The following is a 20,000-nucleotide window of genomic DNA, read 5'->3' as shown; positions in this document are numbered from 1 at the left end:
GTCGTCTTCCGTCACCTTTCCAGAAAGACTCCCTCCCTCCCCCCTCCCCCACCAACCCCATCACACACCCGCCTCCATTTCGCCCACCGCCACCATCACCACCACCACACACACACACACCCCTCACCCCGTCCTTCCTCTCCTCACATCGCGTGCCGCTAGATGTTTTCGCGCGTTGCTCGAGAAAACTTGGGAGTGAGGTCAGACCATAACTGCGCAGGCGCAGATCCGCCCCCTCCGGCCCCCCCACCCACTCCCCCGGCCCCCTCCTCTCACTCACGCGAGCGACACTATGCAAATGAGATAGAGGACGAAATGAATGCGCCTGTTTCGAGACTGCTACTGGGACAGAGCCGGCTATGGGGCAGTCCCCGCTATAAAAGCTGCGTCCAGCGATCTTTTCCTCAACCTTCGACTGCTGGGTCCGACCGAACCAATCAGATCGAAGGAAGCCAGAAAACAGCAGCATAGACTGGACAAAAGACTTCTCTTTCGCGGTCACTTGGAAAGAAAGTAGTTTTGTTTCAAGGCGGGGATCATTTTGTTGTTGTTATTTTTGAGAGAGAGAGAGACAAAAAAAAGTAAGCAGTTTGAAATCAAACAAAGTCCCACTCTGCTCTAGTCTCTTAAGAAATTCAAAAGAAAAGAAGAAACAAACCAGAAAGATCGTAGTTGCGGCTGTAAGGATGGCAGAAGGGATGGCTTGGACCCTGATGGTCTTGTGGCTGTGTGCTGGGACCATGACCGTGAAAGGCTTGCGTAACAAGGACCTCGGAGGTGAGTTACAACTATTGGTTTTCTTCTTTTTTTTCTTAACGTTTAAATTTTTTTTTTCTGTCATTGTGTCTCGCTGGCAATCTGTCTTTTGACTTTTGTTCTTTTTTGTGGAAGCATAGGGGATGGTAGCAGTGGTGGTGGTGGTGGTGATGGTGGTGGTGGTGGTGGTGGTGGTGTGTGTGTGTGTGTGTGTGTGTGTGTGTTTCTTTCATTCTTTGTATTTAGGGCTGTTTTGGTCATGAATAATGTACTGTCGAGCCAGGCCTCTCTGTCTCTCTCCCTCCCACACCCCTCTCTCTCTCCCTCCCTCTGTCCCTCCTTCCCTCTCTCTCTCCTTCCCCCTCTCTCTCTCCCTCTCTCTCCCTCCCTCCCTCTCCCCCCTCTCTCTTTCTCTCTCTCCCTCTTTCATGTGTCTCTCTCTTTGTGATAAGGTGACACAGTTCTGTGGTTGTTTCTTCTTCTTCTTCTTCTTCTTCTTCTTCTCAGTCTGTCTCTCTCATTTGATGATGATGACGACGATGATGATGATGACGATTAACGATGATGGTTTGTAATGACTGTCGTTATTGCTGTTTGTTAGCTGTTTAACTTGAGCCATATGGGCAGGCAAAGTCTGTAACTAAAGCTCATCAGGAGACGGTGCTGCAGTTTGATTCACTCAATCCTTTCCTTTTCTTTAAAAATTTTTTTTTTTTTTTTTTATGTCAGTTTTTATTTCATTGTTTCAGAATTATTCACCCCTTTTCTTTCCACTTTTATCTTTCTTGACTAGGCTTCTTTTGTTTTCTTTACTTATTCTTGTCTCTTCCTTTCTTTCCTTTCGCAAAACGATTTTACGATTTATTTATCAGGAAAAGAGATTGCTTTTCATTCAGTCCTGTTTTCGTTCCATTTGTATTTTTGTCGTTATTGCTGTTGTTGTTTTTGGCTTGGCAACACGCTTATAGTTGACTTCATCAAGTTTTTGCGCCTTATACATATTATTAGTAGTGGTAGTAGTTTAAAAAAAAATTATGTATTTATCTATTATTTATTTTATTTATTCACTTTTTTTTCTCAAGGCCTGACTAAGCACGTTGGGTTACGCTGCTGGTCAGGCATCTGCTTGGCAGATGTGGTGTAACTTATATGGATTTGTCCGAACGCAGTGACGCCTCCTTGAGCTACTGAAACTGAAACTTGTTGATGTTGTTGTTTTTACTCTCGTATGTTGTTTGCACTTTTTGTTGTTTTTGGCTTGGCAACACTTTAGATATGCCGGAAGCTTCGCGATTTTCGTGTAAATGGTAGAACGGTTGAATAGTTTATTTCCTTTTCCCTTTCATCTGTTTGGAGGACATGTGTACTCATGAGGAATGCCTAGTTTACACAAGACATGACGTCACTCTTCAGTTCGCACAAACGACAGTTCAAATACCGCGCAAATGCTTATTATTTTGATCGCTGGAAATAAAGTAGACTGAATTATACGAAACGCCGTAAAATGATTAACATGTAAATATCTATGTTATAATAAATTTAAAAAAAAAAGAGGAATTAAAATCAGTTAGGCCTATATATGTGTATACAATTAAAAATCTAGAACGTCTTAAGAAAAAACAAAAGTAAGAATATGTGAATATCCTCGCGCGAATAAGTTGAAATGTCATGACATTTTCAGACAGACGCGTCTTCTGAGTGACGCATGCGCACTGGAAGGGTTGAGGGAATGCTCAGATGTGCCGAGTTTCGTCTGGACATGTGATCTGTTGTTTTGGTGCTCTTGTCTGCAACTGAAAAAACAACACACACACACACACACGCAACTGGAAGCAGCATGCGTGGGAAAAATGAACTGTTGCACAGGCTTCGAGCCCCCCCTCTCCCCCCTCTCCCCTCACACACAAACTTTCGTGAATTTTCCTAAAGGATTTTCCCCATCGGCAGTGTTTTCTGTGTAACGATATAAACGATAATGTATGAAAAACGATGAAAAATAAAACCATCAACAAGAGACCCGCGTCTCTTATTGAAAACTGTAAGTCTTTGACTGGAACTTCTTCTTCTGTGTTCGTGGGCTGCAACTCCCACGTTCACTCGTATATGCGCGAGTGGGCTTTTACGTGTATGACCATTTTTAACCCGCTATGTAGGCAGCCATACTCCGCTTTCGGGGGTGTGCATGCTGGGTATGTGCTTGTTTCCATAACCCACCGAACGCTGACATGGATTACAGGATCTTTAACGTGCGTATTTGATCTTCTGCTTGCGTATATACACGAAGGGGGTTCAGGCACTAGCAGGTCTGCACATATGTTGACCTGGGAGATCGGAAAAATCTCGACCCTTTACCCACCAGGCGCCATTACCGTGATTCGAACCCGGGACCCTCAGATTGAAAGCCCAACGCTTTAACCACTCGGCTATTGCGCCTGTCTTGACTGGAACCAGTTTTGACCAAGATCCAGGTTGGACGATTTTTATTTGGAATATATTCTGTTTATTTCAGAAACATCAGTAATTTTGACTGGGAATAATGCCACTGAAGTGGTTTGGTCATGTCACACGCTCCTCTGGTCTTGCTAAAACAATCTTACAAGGCACAGTGAGGGGAGGAAGAAGAAGAGGCAGACAAAGGAAGAGATGGGAGGACAACATTCGAGAGTGGACAGGCATGGAGTTGAGAGACACCCTGAGAGCGGCCGAGAGACGCGAGGACTGGAGAAAGGTGGTTGACAAAGCTTCGAAGGCGCCCCAAAGGATTCGGAATCTGAGGGATCGGTGACGGTGACGAATGCCACTGAAATAGTGTGGATGCGAGGCTGCTAAAAGAAAGAAAGAAAGAAAGAAAGAAAGAAAAAAAGCACGAAATGCCTGAATGAATGAATACAATGATTTAAGATAATTTTGATTAGGAACAAGTACTATCACTTTCTGTTAATATGAAAACAAACACCACCACCACCACAAAAAACCCCACCTCCATCCCCCGAATTAAAAACGAAACCGCTTATTGTTCAGTTACTCTTTCTCCATGGGAGTGCGTGCGTGCGTGCTTGTGTGTGTGTGTGTGTGAGAGAGAGATAGAGAGAGGTGCACGGAAAATGCCGACAGAGAAGCATGTGCTGATGTCATCGACAAATGTCATGTCCTTTCATTGTTTATCGCGAGAGAGATTCCAGCTGAATTTGATATGGATGTTATTCAACTGCTTTATCATTTATTATGAACGATCTGACAGAAAGATCCCAGCTGAATTTGATATGGATGTTATTCAGCTGCTTTATCATTTATTATGAACGATCTGACAGAAAGATCCCAGCTGAATTTGATATGGATGTTATTCAGCTGCTTTATCATTTATTATGAACGATCTGACAGAAAGATCCTAGCTGAATTTGATATGGATGTTATTCAGCTGCTTCATCATTTATTATGAACGATCTAACAGAGAAATCCTAGCTGAATTTGATATGGATGTTATTCAGCTGCTTCATCATTTATTATGAACGATCTAACAGAGAAATCCTAGCTGAATTTGATATGGATGTTATTCAGCATCTCTGTCGTTGATCATTGTGAATGAAGTGGCAAAAAGATCCTCGTTGAATTTCATATGGAGGATGTTATTAAGATGTTTTGCTGCTTATTAGGAGTGAACTGGCACACACACATACCCCCCTGCCCCCCCCCCCCCCCCCTTAAAAAAAAAAGATATTGATGCTATTTATCTGTCACGCAAAATGACTATTAGTGAGTGAGTGAGTTTTGATAGTTTCAGAATTTGTTGGTTGTATGTTTTGATTGTGTACTATTCATAATTGTGTGCTATGACGTGTGCGTGCGTGCGCGTGCGCTTGTGTGTATTGTGGGTGTGTGTGGGGGGGTGGGAATAAATTTTTAATAAAGTTTGGTATCTTGTGTTAAATTTTTCCTTTTTGAAATTTACGTTTGTGTTATATTTGTGTACGCCTAGGGCTTATTTTCAAGATTAGGCGTAAATGCTAATAATAATAATAAGTTTCAGTAGCTCAAGGAGGCGTCACTGCGTTCGGACAAATCCATATACGCTACTACACCACATCTGCCAAGCAGATGCCTGACCAGCAGCGTAACCCAACGCGCTTAGTCAGGCCTTGAGAAAAAAAAGGTGAATAAATAATAGATAAGCTTACATAAATAAATAATAATTATAATTATAATATAAAAAAGGTAGTAGTAATAATAATAATAATAATAAAATATTAATAATAAAAAAATAAATAATAATAATAATTATTTTCCCGAATGTTTGACACCTGTACCTCAAAACTCAAGCTGTCGCCGAGTTCTGTCGCATTATTACTGCATAATTGTGAAGGAGTTAAGCCGTGGCATTTTCCTGACAGCACGTCTCTCTCTTCCAGAAGCCTACGGTTGTGTTTGATTTGCGGCCAGACAATACTAATGACAGCAGCATGCAGTGGGGTTTATTATAGGTGGGAGGAGGAAGGTGAAACGTGATGTTTGTGCCATAGACCAAAAAAAAAAAAAAAAAAAAACCAAAGAAAAGAAGAAGAAAGAATAATGGAGTCCTTTTTACCATGAGAATTCTGGAGAAAAAAAATCCCCATTTAAATTTCTCAGTCTCCAGTACTAGAATTGCTCTCTGTCTCTGTCTCTGTCTCTGTCTCTCTCTCTCTCTCTCTCTCTCTCAGAATGAGCGCAGAGACGTCCAGAATGGATTCTCTCTCTCTCTTGCTCATTCTGAGAGAGAGAGAGAGAGAGAGAGAGAGAGAGAGAGAGAGAGATTGTGCGCACACTGTGAACAGTTTCTCACGTTCTTCATAACGCTGGACTGACCGTGACTTGAGCACAGGGGGTCGGCGGAGGTGTAGTGGGGGAGGAGGGGGTGTGTGGAGGGGGAGGAGGGGGGGGGGGGGGGAGAAAGAAGGGGACGTTACGAAAGCGAACAAGAGACAAACACTCTTCACTCGTCATCCCACTTCCAGTCCCTCCACGTCCCTCCAACCCCCTTCCCTGATAAATGACATCCTCCTCTCTGCCCTGTGTGACTGTCCGGCTGGCCCTCTGTGACCCCCCCCCCCTTAATCCCCCCCCCCCACACACCCTCCCTCCCCCCTTTCTCATTGGGTCCTTGTCTCTGTATATCTGTCTCTGCGCTCTTCTCTCTCTTTGTCTCTCTTTGACGCTGTCTCTCTCTCTCTTTCTCTCTCTCTGTCTCTGTCTGTGCTCTTCTCTCAGCGCTCTCTCCCTCTCGATGTCTCTCTCTCTCTCTGTCTCTCTCTCCTTTGTCTCTCTTTGACGCTCTCTCTCTATCTCTCTCTCTCTCTCTCTCTCTCTCTCTCTCTCCCCTTTCTGTCCCTCTCCTGTCTGTCTATGTTTCTCTACCTCTCTCACTCTGTCTGTCTGTCTGTCTGTCTGTCTTTGACACGACGACTAGGATGTATGCGTACCTAAGTTGGAAGCGGTAAATCCGCTTAAGAAACACGACAAAGATTTCCTTTCATCCACATTCCATTTCACATGTCCGCAGCTGTAAGCAAGCATGTTGCGGCAAAAAGGATGCCTAACATTAGACTTTCTGTTTTAGGTTCGTGATCCAATTTTTCTGTCTTTTTGCTGTTGTAAGCAAGCGTGTTGTGGCGAAAAAGGATACTTAGCTTTAAACTTTTTTGAGGTCCGTGATACAAGTTGTTTGTCTTTTTTGCTGCTTTAAGCAAGCATGTTGTTGTATATATATATATATATATATATATATATATATATATATATATATATATATGTACGATAGTCAGTCGTGTCCGACTATGACCATCAGAACAGCAGAGAACGCAACTGCTGTTCCGACTATTCGGGCTAGAATTTGATTATAGTGGAGAGTGTCTTGCCCAAGTTACATCCCCACTCTCTCGGCCAAGAGGGTTTTTGGACAGTCGGAGTTGGGATGGTTCCCAAAGGCCAACTAACCTCCAAGGCTGCAGCACTAAGAGCCAGTGCAACTTTGCCTTCTAGTTCGAGAGTCATAGTCCTTCGCGGATGACTAAGCTGTAAATGACTTCCCATTGACTGGAGAAACCATTGATAATACAGCTCTCACTTTGCTGTTTACACACACACACACACACACACACACACACACACACACACACACACATATATATATATATATAATTATAAGTATAATATAATAGAATAGAATATGCCTTTATTACCAAGTGTACGATCACGTGGATTTATTGGGCGGGGGTGAGGGGGTGGGGGTGGGGGTGGGGGGAGAGGTGTAGTACATAACAAGGTACGAACATAAATCGAAAATCATACACAAACACAGATACAGTAGAAATTAGGATACATACATGTGCACACATGTATCGTCCATGTGTTCTGTGCGGCTTGTACAGGATTAAAGAGGCTATGCCAGTCTTGAATAAAAGCTTATTTGTGTTTGCACATTTCTTCTGTCTTTGCTGCTGTGTGCACATGTTAGATGATCAGTATAAGGACAGGCCCGGCGCTTCCTTTTTTGAGGTTTGTTCCAATGTACCTTTTATTTACCTGTGTGCTAGCTGAATCGGTAGCGTAAGCAGCACTGACTTGAAGTTGTGTACCTTGTGAATGGAGAGAGTTACCACTCTTTACTATTTGTGAAATACTTTGTCCAACTCTTTTGAAGTAAATTAGTCGCTGTCCTATTTTGAAGTTAGTCAATCACAGTATCACTTTGAAGTTAGTCAATTACTGTCCCAACATTAAAGCACCTCAATAGCTGTTCCACTTTGAAGCAAATAAATAGATGTCCCACTCTGAAGTCAGTGAATAGCTGTCCCACTTTGAAGTCAGTCAACAGCTGTCCCATTTTGAAGTCAGTCAATAGCTGTCCCATTTTGAAGTCAGTCAATAGCTGTCCTACTGCTCAGTGAGTTACAGAAACACACATACACACAAAAACCACAAACACACACACTCACATACTCTCTCTCTCTCTCTCTCTCTCTCACACACACACACACACACACACACACACACACCAGTAAAGCCAAGCCAGTATACTGTTGAGCACCTTCACACCAACTTTGATGCTGGGGTCAACGTTTGTACCTTTCAGCTGCGACTGGTTCCCGGACATTTTGTTACATTACACATTATACAGGGACCCGTCGTACAGCAGTCAGGACTGACTCGCCAGCTGACTGGACATCGGGTCAGTGACACGGAGAGAGGGAAGGTTTCAGGGAAAACAGCTGATGCAGTTGTTAACAGCACGCTTTTTGTTTGTTTGTTTTTTACCAGATACAACACAACACAACACAATACAATGTAATTCAATAGATTACAATGCAATACAACACAACACAATGCAATGCAATATTTGTATTTGTATTTGCATTTCTTTTTTTTTTATCACAACAGATTTCTCTGTGTTAAATTCGGGCTGCTCTCCCCAGGGAGAGCGCGTCGCCACACTACAGCGTCACCCATTTTGGGGGTATTTTTTCCTGCGTGCAGTTTTGTTTTCCTTGTCGAAGTGGATTTTTTCTACAGAATTTTGCCAGGAACAACCCTTTTGTTGCCGTGGGTTCTTTTACGTGCGCTAAGTGCAAGCTGCACACGGGACCTCGGTTTATCGCCTCATCCGAATGACTAGCGTCCTGACCACCACTCAAGGTCTAGTGGAGGGGGAGAAAATATCGGCGGCTGAGCCGTGATTCGAACCAGCGCGCTCTCGCTTCCTAGGCGGACGCGTTACCTCTAGGCCATCACTCCACCATTGGTACAATACAATGAGATAAACAACACAACACAATACAATGCAATGCAATACAATAGATTACAATACAATGCAATACAACACAACACAGTGCAATGCAATACAATACAATGTAATGCAGTGCAATGCAATACAATACAATACAATACAATGAGATACAACACAGCACAAAACAATACAATGCAATACAACACAACACAGTGCAATGCAATACAACACAACACAATGCAATACAACACAACACAATGCAATGCAATACAACACAACGCAATGCAATGCAATACAGTAGATTACAATGCAATACAACACAACACAATGCAATGCAATGCAACACAACGCAATGCAATGCAATACAACACAACACAATGCAATGCAATACAATACAATGCAATACAACACAGCACAATGCAATACAATGCAATACAACACAACACAATGCAATGCAATGCAATACAGTAGATTACAATGCAATACAACACAACACAATGCAATGCAATGCAACACAACGCAATGCAATGCAATACATTATGTTACCTAAGATCCGGAAGAGGACTGCTGTTGCAATGAGTGAACAACCGCTGTTCCTGCCGACTGTCAAGATTGTTAGACTCCATTTGTTGTTGTGATGTGATAATAATGTTCACATTTCCTTCACCTTTATTCTGATCAAAAATAAATAAATAAAATAAAATAGAATAATAAAAGAAAGAAAGAAAGAAAAAGGAAATCAGACAGCGTATCAGTTTAATCAGATGAACTGAAGTGCTAACTGGAGTGCTATGTGGAGTGATGGCCTAGAGGTTACGCGTCCGCCTATGAAGCGAGAGAATCTGAGCGCGCTGGTTCGAATCACGGCTCAGCCGCCGATATTTTCTTCCCCTCTCACTAGACCTTGAGTGGTGGTCTGGACGCTAGTTATTCGGATGAGACGATAAACCGAGGGTTGTTCCTGGCAAAATTCTGTAGAAGAATCCACTTGGATAGGAAAAACAAATAAAACTGCATGCAGGAAAAAAATACAAAAAAATGGGTGGCGCTGTAGTGTAGCGACGGAGAGCAGCCCGAATTTCACACAGAGAAATCTGTTGTGATAAAAAGAAATGCAAATACAAATGCAAATGCAAATAACTTTAGCTTCTTGACGACGAGTGGTTAAAGGTGTTAGACTTTCACTCTGAGGGTCCCGGGATAGAATCCCGGTCAAATGGCGGCCGGTGGGTAAAGGGTGGAGACTTTTCTCATCTTCCAAGTCAACAGGTACCGTGCAGACCTCCGAGTAGTGCCTAAACTCCCCTTCGTGTGTACAACAAACATGCATGAGAACAAATACGCTCGTTAAAGATCCGGCGTTATCTATGTCAGCGTTTTGGTGGGTTATGCAAACTAGAGCCTACCCAGTATGTGTGTGTGTGTGTGTGTGTGTGTGTGTGTGTGTGTGTGTGTGTGTGTGTGTGTTCAGAGAGAGAGAGAGAGAGAGAGAGAGAGAGTGTGAGAGAGAGAGAGAGAATTTCAGTTTCACATCAAACCCCAGTATTCATTATCCCTAAAAAAAACCCAAAAAACAAAACAAAACAACCCCCCCCACACACCCCACACCCCCCCCCAAAAAAAAACAAACGGATAAGAAAATGTTTTAAACTAAAAGAAGACGAATGGAAGATGAAATAACTAACTAACTAAATGAATAAATAGATAAAATACAATAAGAAAGCGCTGACTACTAACCCCACACAACCAGCCGCCACTAACCAAGAGACCAAAATGATGATTTTTCATGATTTGGGTTTTTGATGGATTTTGATTGACGGGCGCAATAGCCGAGTGGTTAAAGCGTTGGACTGTCAATCTGAGGGTCCCGGGTTCGAATCACGGTCACGGCGCCTGGTGGGTAAAGGGTGGAGATTTTTACGATCTCCCAGGTCAACATATGTGCAGACCTGCTAGTGCCTGAACCCCCTTCGTGTGTATATGCAAGCAGAAGATCAAATAGGCACGTTAAAGATCCTGTAATCCATGTCAGCGTTCGGTGGGTTATGGAAACAAGAGCATACCCAGCATGCACACCCCCGAAAACGGAGTATGGCTGCCTACATGGCGGGGTAAAAACGGTCATACACGTAAAAGCCCACTCGTGTGCATACGAGTGAACGCAGAAGAAGAAGAAGAAGATGGATTTTGATTCTTGAACATCTCTTCTATCATAGCATACATTTTTCCACTGTAAAGATGTCTTTAACAATGAAAAAACTGCCATAAAGATTGCTTGCTGAATCATGGAAGTGTTTATTTTGTTCAATTTCGACGCAAGTCATCAAGTTTCTGGCCTTGACAACATAACTTGGACTTGCTCAATGATGAGTAAACCTACAACCATGAGACTTTGCATGATTGTTTTATGACATGTTATTGAAGTTTTGTCACGAGTATGTATGAAAATATTACTTGCTCAATGATGAGTAAACCTACAACCATGAGACTTTGCATGATTGTTTTACAACATGTTATTGAAGTTTTGTCGTGAGTATGTATGAAAATATTCTCTGGGTTTTACCCATTGTAAATTTTGAGGATTTCGCAATACCCAAAATTTCAAAAATTCATAAAAAATACAATAATTGAAGAATAAACACAATCTCAGGTGAAAATGAAGATAACGTCATTGTGTATCAAGTCCATATAACAAAAAAAGTGTTTGCATGCACCACGTGGACCACAAACCCGATTTCTTTGATACATTGTTTGGCGGCCATTTTGATTTGTTTCCATAGCAACGGGTATTCACAGAAATCTAAGAACACATTTTGTGATCCACAAGTGATGATACACCTAGTAGACAAAAAAAGGAGATATATAACTGGAGAGGAAAAAAGTCGTTATTTGACTGTAGTGTCTGGCCTTAAGTGTTGTGTTGAAAGGCCTCAGACCGAAATAGCCAAGTCACCACGAACGCAACTGCGCCAGGTCCTCCTTTAGCTTTCCACACAGGCTGCCTTGCACTGTACTGTACCGTACACACCAACCAGAAATTACAACCAGATGATGCAACGTGAACTCCATCCCCGCTAGTGCACGGGACCGCGAAACTGGTTTTCAAAGGCCATGTGCTCACTCCCCCCCCCCCCCCCACCTTCCTTCCTTCCTTCCCCCTTCCCTCTGAGCCCCACGCCCTCCCCCACTCCCTCACTAACTCCAATCCTCACACCCCTCCCCTCCCCCCTTCCTTTCCCCCCTCCCGTCACTGACACCCCCTACCAGATCCCTGCCCCCCCCCCCCCCCTTCTCTGGTTTTCCTTCTTCATCAGTAGTTCCGTCTTCCCACGCGAAGAGCCGCGTTTATATATATATATATATATATATATATATATATATATATAATTTCATTATGATTTTATACTCTCTCTCTGCCTCTGTGTCTGCCTCTGTCTGTCTGTCATCATCTGTGTGTGTGTGTGTGTGTGTGTGTGTGTGTGTGTGCGTGCGCCGCTCTCTATGTATCTGTCTGTCTGTCTGTCTGTCATCATATCTCTGTGTGTGTGTGTGTGTGTGTGTCGCTCTCTATGTATCTGTCTGTCTGTCTGTCTGTCATCATCTGTGTGTGTGTGTGTGTGTGTGTGTGTGTGGGCGCGCGCGCGCCGCTCTCTATGTATCTGTCTGTCTGTCATCATCTGTGTGTGTGTGTGTGTGTGTGTGTGTGTGTGTGTGTGTGTGTGCGCGCGCGCCGCTCTCTATGTATCTGTCTGTCTGTCTGTCTGTCATCATCTGTGTGTGTGTGTGTGTGTGTGTGTGTGTGTGTGTGTGTGTGTGTGCGCGCGCGCGCGCGCCGCTCTCTATGAATCTGTCTGTCTGTCTGTCTGTCTCACGCCCTTTCCGTCCTCCCATCCACCATCAACCCTTTGGGTGTTTTTTTTTGCCATCTCCAGATATAAGTTGTGCGTATTGAGTTTCAGTTTCAGTTTCAGTAGCTCAAGGAGGCGTCACTGCGTTCGGACAAATCCATAATATACACAACACCAGCGTAACCCAATGCGCTTAGTCAGGCCTTGAGAAGAAAAAAAACCCAGTAAATAAATAATAGATAAATACATAAAAAAGAACTACTAATAAATAAATAAATAAATAAGACAACAATGATGATAAATAAGCAAATAAATGTAAAACATTCAGACATACATTCACACATACACACACATATGCATAACAAATTATATGCACCAAACATGCAGTTTCACAGTGCGTATTGAAAACAACAACAACAACAAAAACAACAAACTACAGCAACAAAAACCCAAACACACACACACACACACACACGCGCGCGCGCGCGCGCACACACACACACACACACACACACACACACACACACACACACACACACAATCCCCAACAACTTTGGAAACAAAACACTTGAGAAACTAAACAATGATCACACTGGATGTGACAAAATACTTTCAGGTCGAAAACTTGTCTCTTGACTCTTATCTCTTGCCTCTGTCTGTTTCTTTCTCTCAATCACTTTGACAACGGTAGACTTTGCTGGAGGATTAGTTTCTTTGAGGTACCTGCTTTCGCTCCTCAGAGGTACCTGCTTGCTTTTTCTCCTCTGAGATACCTGCTTTCTCCTCAACGGTACCTGCTTTTTCTCCTCTGAGGTACCTGTTCTCTCCTCTGAGGTGCCTGCTTTCTCCTCTGAGGTCTGAGGTACCTGCTTTCTTCTCAACGGTACCTGCCTTTTCACCTCAGAGGTACCTGATTTCTCCTCAACGGAACCTGCTTTCTCCTCTGAGGTCTGAGGTACCTGCTGTCTCCTCAACGGTACCTGCTTTCTCCTCAACGGTACCTGCTTTCTCCTCAACGGTACCTGCTTTCTCCTCTGAGGTCTGAGGTACCTGCTTTCTCCTCAACGGTACCTGCTTTCTCCTGTTGAGGTATCTGCTTTCTCCCCAACGGTACCTGCTTTCTCCTCTGAGGTACCTGCTCACTGACAGCACAAGCGTATGGATAGTGAGGCAGGGATGGACAAGTGAAGGGGAGGGAGACAGTTCAGATGATTTATTCAGATAGGCAGAGAGAGAGAGAGAGAGAGAGAGAGAGAGAGAGAGAGAGAGAGAGAGAGAGAGAGAGAATCTTTATTTTCCAACGGTGGAGACATTAGCACTTTGGCCGACTTACACATCTGCCGTTGATCTAAGAGATACCCAACACATAGGCATATAAATGTTGCTATACTTAATACATGTATAATGTACAAGTATAGCACAGCGTCAAACTGAGAGACCCAACATCACTCACATCTGTACGAAACGGAACCGAGTAACACACACACACACACACACACACACACACACACACACACACACACACACACACACACACACACACTAACACTAACACACACACACACACACACTAACACACACACACAAAACCCTAGCATGAATGCTACACTTGATGATGATGATGATGATGATGATGATAGAGAGGAAGAGAGAGAGAGAGAGAGAGAGAGAGAGAGAGAGGCAAAAGGAGGGATATGGATAAGGATACGAATATTCTATTCATTAGGCCACAGCCCCTATGAAGGGGTACACAAAAATTATAATATGTTGCGTCGCATTTGTTTGAATGGACACAAAGAGAAACAACAACAACTTGAGACAACATTTATAATAGCAAAAGATATCATGAAGTTGCTATCTCTCTAAATTTAATTTGAATGTTTTGTGCAAGAAGAGGGAGAGAGAAAAAGAGAGAGATGGAGACAGAGAGAGAGACAGAGAGAGGGAGGGAGAGAGAGAGAGAGAGAGAGAGGCAAGCAGGCAGGCAGGCAGAAAATGAGAAACCACATAGTTCACAAGCTAAACATATAACAACTTACACAGACACGAATCCCATCTAACCGGGGTCCTGAATGCAGAAAATCTCTTATCATTCAATCACCAACAACAAACTCGTGATATGATAATCATTATCTGCTCATGCATAACGCCGCTAGCTTCTATATCGATATCATCATCATCATCAAAACCAACAGTGTCTTGCCCAGAGTCTAATCTGAATGGAAATGGCTGAAGTGTTTATTCTGCGTGTTAAATGACCCTCCAAAGAAGTCTTTGTTTATTTACCTGGTGGGTTACACAACTCTTTTCGTGTGAGAATTTCAAAGGTTGTGGCTGTGTCCATGCAGATTACGTGATTGTGAATAATGTGACATTTAGATAAACACAAAAACTGATGAGTGAGTCACGTGATTATGGATCTCTCTCTCTCTCTCTCTCTCTCTCTCTCTCTCTCTCTCTCCACACACACACCACCACCACCACCACCCTCCCCCCAATATATATATATATATATAATAGTTCAGCAGTTGTGATTAGCTTCTGAAGAGTAACCTGCACAAAAACCCTTCTTTACAACTACTTTGTATTTGACTAAGGATTGGATAGAAAGGTCCATGATTTGCATATGTTGATGGGATCAATGATCTTCAAGATGACTTGTTTCAAGGGGAGTTAGTGAGTTGTCTCTTTTCCTGTATACCTATAATAAAGCTTGTTTTTTTTAAATTTCAAAGTGTTTTCTTTTTCTTTCTTGGAAACTGAAGTCTGCACAGCATTTCAAACAATATGCCCACCAGCTGTAAAGACTTTTAAATCTAGGAGGGTTCCATCTAATCAAGTGATGTCACAGACATACATACACACACACACACACACACACACACACACACACACACACACACACACACACACACACACACACACACACACAAGAACGTACGCACACACACTCATACACGCGCACGCGCGCGGCAGATAAAGAATCAGTTGAATCAGGGTCATTCCAGAATCACCTTGTTTACACACGTGAGCCGAAAATTGATTCCAGTGGGTTTTAGCTGCATTGGCTGTTTATCCGTCGGATAACCCAAATAACAGAAGCAAAACAAGGAGCAGAAGTAAAAGAAGAAACTGTGCTTTATATATATATAAATAAATAAAAAAAAAAAAGGTAATTATATAGCGCTGAATCTTGTGCAGAGACAAATCAAAGCGCTTTCGCACCAGTCATTCACACGCATGCATAACTCTAAAACTGAAGAAACTAAAGACAAGGAAGAGGCAGGCAAGGGAGGCTACTTTGGGAAGAGGTGGGTTTTAAGGCCAGACTTGAAAGACCTGAGTGTGGAGACTTGGCGAAGCGAAAGAGGAAGTTCATTCCAATCGCAAGGTCCAGAGACAGAGAAAGAACGGCGGCCAACAGTCGAGTGTTTCAATCTGGGTATGCGTAAACAGAGTGGATGATAGGTTTCCTTACAACCGAAGAAAGAAAATTTCGAAAAATTCCTTGTTTGATATGATAACAGAAAATATCACCCAGTGCACTGCAAAGAAGTGTAGAATGCTCCATATGTAATTCATGATTCGTAGACTTAGAAGGGGGAAGGTGGTGGAATGGTTAAGACGCTTATCTGACAATGCAGTGTGCGTGAGGGTCTGGGTTCGAATCCCGGCTTCTCCATTTCTCCCGATGGGAAATCAAACTCTTTCGTTCAGTCATTCGGATGAAACGATAAACTGCTATCCCGTGTGCAGCATGCACTATGCGCACTGAAAAACAAACAAACAACAACAAACGAACAACACAAACAACACCAAACAAGAGAGGCAAGGCCTTCAAGACTCACTTGTGACTGATAGTAAAACACACAAGCTTTTTATGTATTGAGTATAATTTCAAAATGTAATGTTTAAGATGAGAAAGATCAGTTTAAAGCGAATTAAGTCCCATAGCATTAATTACAGAGTAATTTCCCTTTTTTACTATCTGCACCAAAACGTTTGCAAAATAAATAAAACTTCCATGCTTAGCAAAAGAAGTTCTTGTTTGAACAAAAAATGATAATAATGACTGCCTCTTGTTGTTGTGTCAGAATAAGAGGTCAAGTGCCAAGTTTAGAGAATACAAAAAATATAAATATAACAGTAAATGCAGTTTGCATATAATTAGGCTTCATTATTTATTTTTTTGTGCCCATCCCAGAGGTGCAATATTGTTTTAAACAAGATGACTTCTAAAGAACTGAATTTTTCCTATTTTTATGCCTAATTTGGTGTCAACTGACAAAGTATTTGCAGAGAAAATGTCAATGTTAAAGTTTACCATGGACACACGGACACACACACACACACACACACACACACACAGACAACCGAACACCGGGTTAAAACATAGACTCACTTTGTTTACACAAGTAAGTCAAAAACATGACAACAAAATTGTTGTCTGCTGAAGCAACACGGTGACAAGACCTGCTCCCAAGGTTATTCAATGTCCAACATTTTTAGTTCAGTTACGGGTCTTCTTAAATGGATTTTTTTTTTCAGTATTCAGTTCGTAGTATCGTAGTTGAGCTTTTCCTGCATGTTTCTGATAGGGGTGAAGCGTATATGGACCGGCCAGCCCACAGCGACCCTCTATTTGGTAAAAACAAAAATCAGAACTGCAACTGAACCGTTGGTTGTTGGATTTTTTTTTCTTTGCTTTTTTTCGTTTTTTTTTTTTTTTTTCTCCGTGAAACAGGTGAAGGCTCAAAGAACATCAAATGACCTTGGCTGTCATCAAAGGTCACATGGAAAGGTCGTGCTCTGGAGAGAGGTATGACTGATGTGCATCCATCCCCGCACGGAGAAGGTTGTGTGTGTGTGTGTGTGTGTGTGTGTGTGTGTGTGTGTGTGTGTAGAAGATAGACGGGGGGTAGGATGAGGTCGCGCGTGTGTGTGTGTGTGTGTGTGTGTGTGTGTGTGCGTGCGTGCGTGCGTGTGTGTGTGTGTGTGTGTGTGTGAAGAAGAGAGATTGGGGGGGGGGGGGGGAGGAGAGGTTGTGTGTGTGTGTGTGTGTGTGTGTGTGTGTGTGTGTGTAGAAGAGAGACGGGGGAAGGATGAGATTGTGTGTGTGTGTGTGCGTGTGTGTGTGTGTGTGTGAGCGCGCGCGCGTGTGTGTGTGTAGAAGATAGACGGGGGGCAGGATGAGGTCGTGTGTGTGTGTGTAGAAGAGAGATTGGGGGGGGGGGGGGGGAGGAGGAGGAGGTTGTGTGTGTGTGTGTGTGTGTGTGTAGAAGAGAGACGGGGGAAGGAGGGGGGGGGGAGGAGGAGAGAGGTTGAAGGATGGAGGGAGGGTAAGGGGTGTGTGGGGGGGGGAGGGATGCTGTGGTGGTGGAATTCCTACACCAGCTTATAGCAAGAGATGCGAACGTTTCCACGATCGCATGAACCCACTCCCCACGCTGCCCCCCCACCCCCCTCCCCCCACTCCCCCACAACACCCCCATGTTACTGCTCCCCCCCGCTCCCCCCCCCCTCCCGACACCCTTCATCCCCCCGATCCTTCCACGCTATGTGATGAAGAGAGAGACCTTGGGGGAGGGGGCGGAAGGGGAGTGGGGGCGGGGGGTGGGGTGGGGGGGCGGACGCCGGAGGAGGGGGGGATGTGGGGGGAGGAGGGATGGAAGGAAGGTGGTGGGGGGGGGGGGAGGGGTGGGTCGGAAGCTGGGTCACTGGAGCAACAGGTCCGTGTGTAGTCTTGTCTTGACAACACACACACACACACACACACACACACACGTACACGCGCGCGCGCACACACACACACACACATACACACACACACACACACACACACATACACACTTGCGCAAACACGCACTCACACACGTACGTGCACACCTCTACCCTGCAGACGAAGCTGGTCAGATTATTCGTTAGATTATATTCATGGTTTTATGAAGGCCGACGATTGTATTATGAAGTGGTATTAACAAGAATAACTGGCTGGCCTCGGAGTGTGGTAGAAATTGGACCTGTCTTTCAGAATAATACCTTGAAAACAGCAGAGCATTCGGAGGAGGATTATCAAGTTGAAAGATTGTTGCTGCTTTTGTTTGTTTGTTGTTGTTGTTGTTGTTCTTGTCGTTGTTATTCTTGTTGTTGTTGCTGCTTGCCCATGGAAATGAACCCCATAAATAAAGATTGTAAATTGGACACGGGGATCAGTTCCTCAGCTAAAGAGCCTTGCTTGTCCATTTTCATCGCGTGGGACAGTTTGTATTTAAACTCCTCCATGTTTTCAGCATAACCTAATAAATAACGGCGACAGTATCATCGTATTTACAGCTCGCAAAGTTAAACAACTGTCGTCGTCTCTGTCAGACAGACAGACAGACAGACAGACACACACACACACACACACACACACACAATATATATATATATATATATATATATATATATATATATATATATATATATATATATATATATGATAGTCAGTCATGTCCGACTATGACCATCAGAACAGCAGAGGAGGCAACTGCTGTCCCGACTATTTGGGCCAGAATTTGATTATAGTGGAGATTGTCTTGCCCAAGTTACATCCCCACTCTCTCGGCCAAGAGGGTTTTAGGACAGTCGGCGTTGGGATGGTTCCCAAAGGCCAACTAGCCCACAAGGCTGCAGCACTAAGAGCCAGTGCAATTTTGCCTCCTTGTTTTAGAGTCATAGTCCTTCACAAAAGACTAAGCTGTAAATGGTTTCCCATTGACTGGAGAAACCATTGATAATACAGCTCTAGCTTTGCTGTTGCTGTTGGCCCAAATGTAAACTTACGTCAATCTGTGAAATAAGCCGAGTGTTGGGCCACACACACACACACACATACACGATTTATATATATATATATATATATATTTATTTATTTTTTTTTTACTTTTTTTTTTTTTTTTTTTTTTTTTACTTTTCCTTTACTTTTTCCGAATCGAACGTACAGATAATGGCCACCGGCTCTGTGGCTGGGCTAGGCGGATAAAAAGTGATAGACGGCGTTTTGCTGCCAGACTTTTTACAACGTCGTCAACTTGCTGTGGTTCACCTACTGGTAACAATTGTTTCAAAACAAACGAGTGAGCAAATCTGGAATCCTGTCATGTTTTCTCTCTCGGTCATGATACTCGTTATCGTTTTTTGACTCACTTGTGTAAACAAAGTGAGTCTATGTTTTAACCCGGTGTTCGGTTGTGTGTGTGTGTGTGTGTGTGTGTGTGTCCGTGGTAAACTTTAACATTGATATTTTCTCTGCAAATACTTTGTCAGTTGACACCAAATTTGGCATAACAATAGGAAAAATTCAGTTCTTTCCAGTCATCGTGTTTAAAACAATATTGCACCTCTGGGATGGGCACAAAAAATAATAATAAAAAAGAAGCCTAATTATATGCAAACTGCATTTACTGTTATATTTATATTTTTTGTATTCTCCAAACTTGGCACTTTGACCTCTTATTCTGACACAACAACAAGAGGAGTCATTATTATCATTTTTTTGTTCAAACAGGAACTTCTTTTGTTAAGTATGGAATTTTTATTTATTTTGCAAACGTTTTGGTGCAGTAGGTAAAAAAGGGAAATTACTCTGAAATTAA

At 43.1% G+C, this 20,000-nt stretch overlaps 1 pseudogene across 1 annotated transcript in view; it reads left to right on the top strand.

Moving 5' to 3' along the window:
• Positions 1 to 686: 686 nt before the first annotated feature.
• Positions 687 to 20,000, top strand: part of LOC143287165 (uncharacterized) — an 82,147-nt pseudogene continuing 62,833 nt past the window's right edge. The window contains exon 1 of the transcript XR_013055921.1: positions 687 to 777. The product of XR_013055921.1 is annotated as an uncharacterized LOC143287165 (transcript). The remainder of the gene's footprint in view (positions 778 to 20,000) is intronic.

The sequence above is a fragment of the Babylonia areolata genome, chromosome 11 (assembly GCF_041734735.1).
Source record: "Babylonia areolata isolate BAREFJ2019XMU chromosome 11, ASM4173473v1, whole genome shotgun sequence".
NCBI classification, from domain to species: Eukaryota; Metazoa; Mollusca; class Gastropoda; order Neogastropoda; family Buccinidae; genus Babylonia; species Babylonia areolata.
Note: the sequence above shows the minus strand (reverse complement) of the source record. Positions and strands in the feature narration are given on the sequence as shown.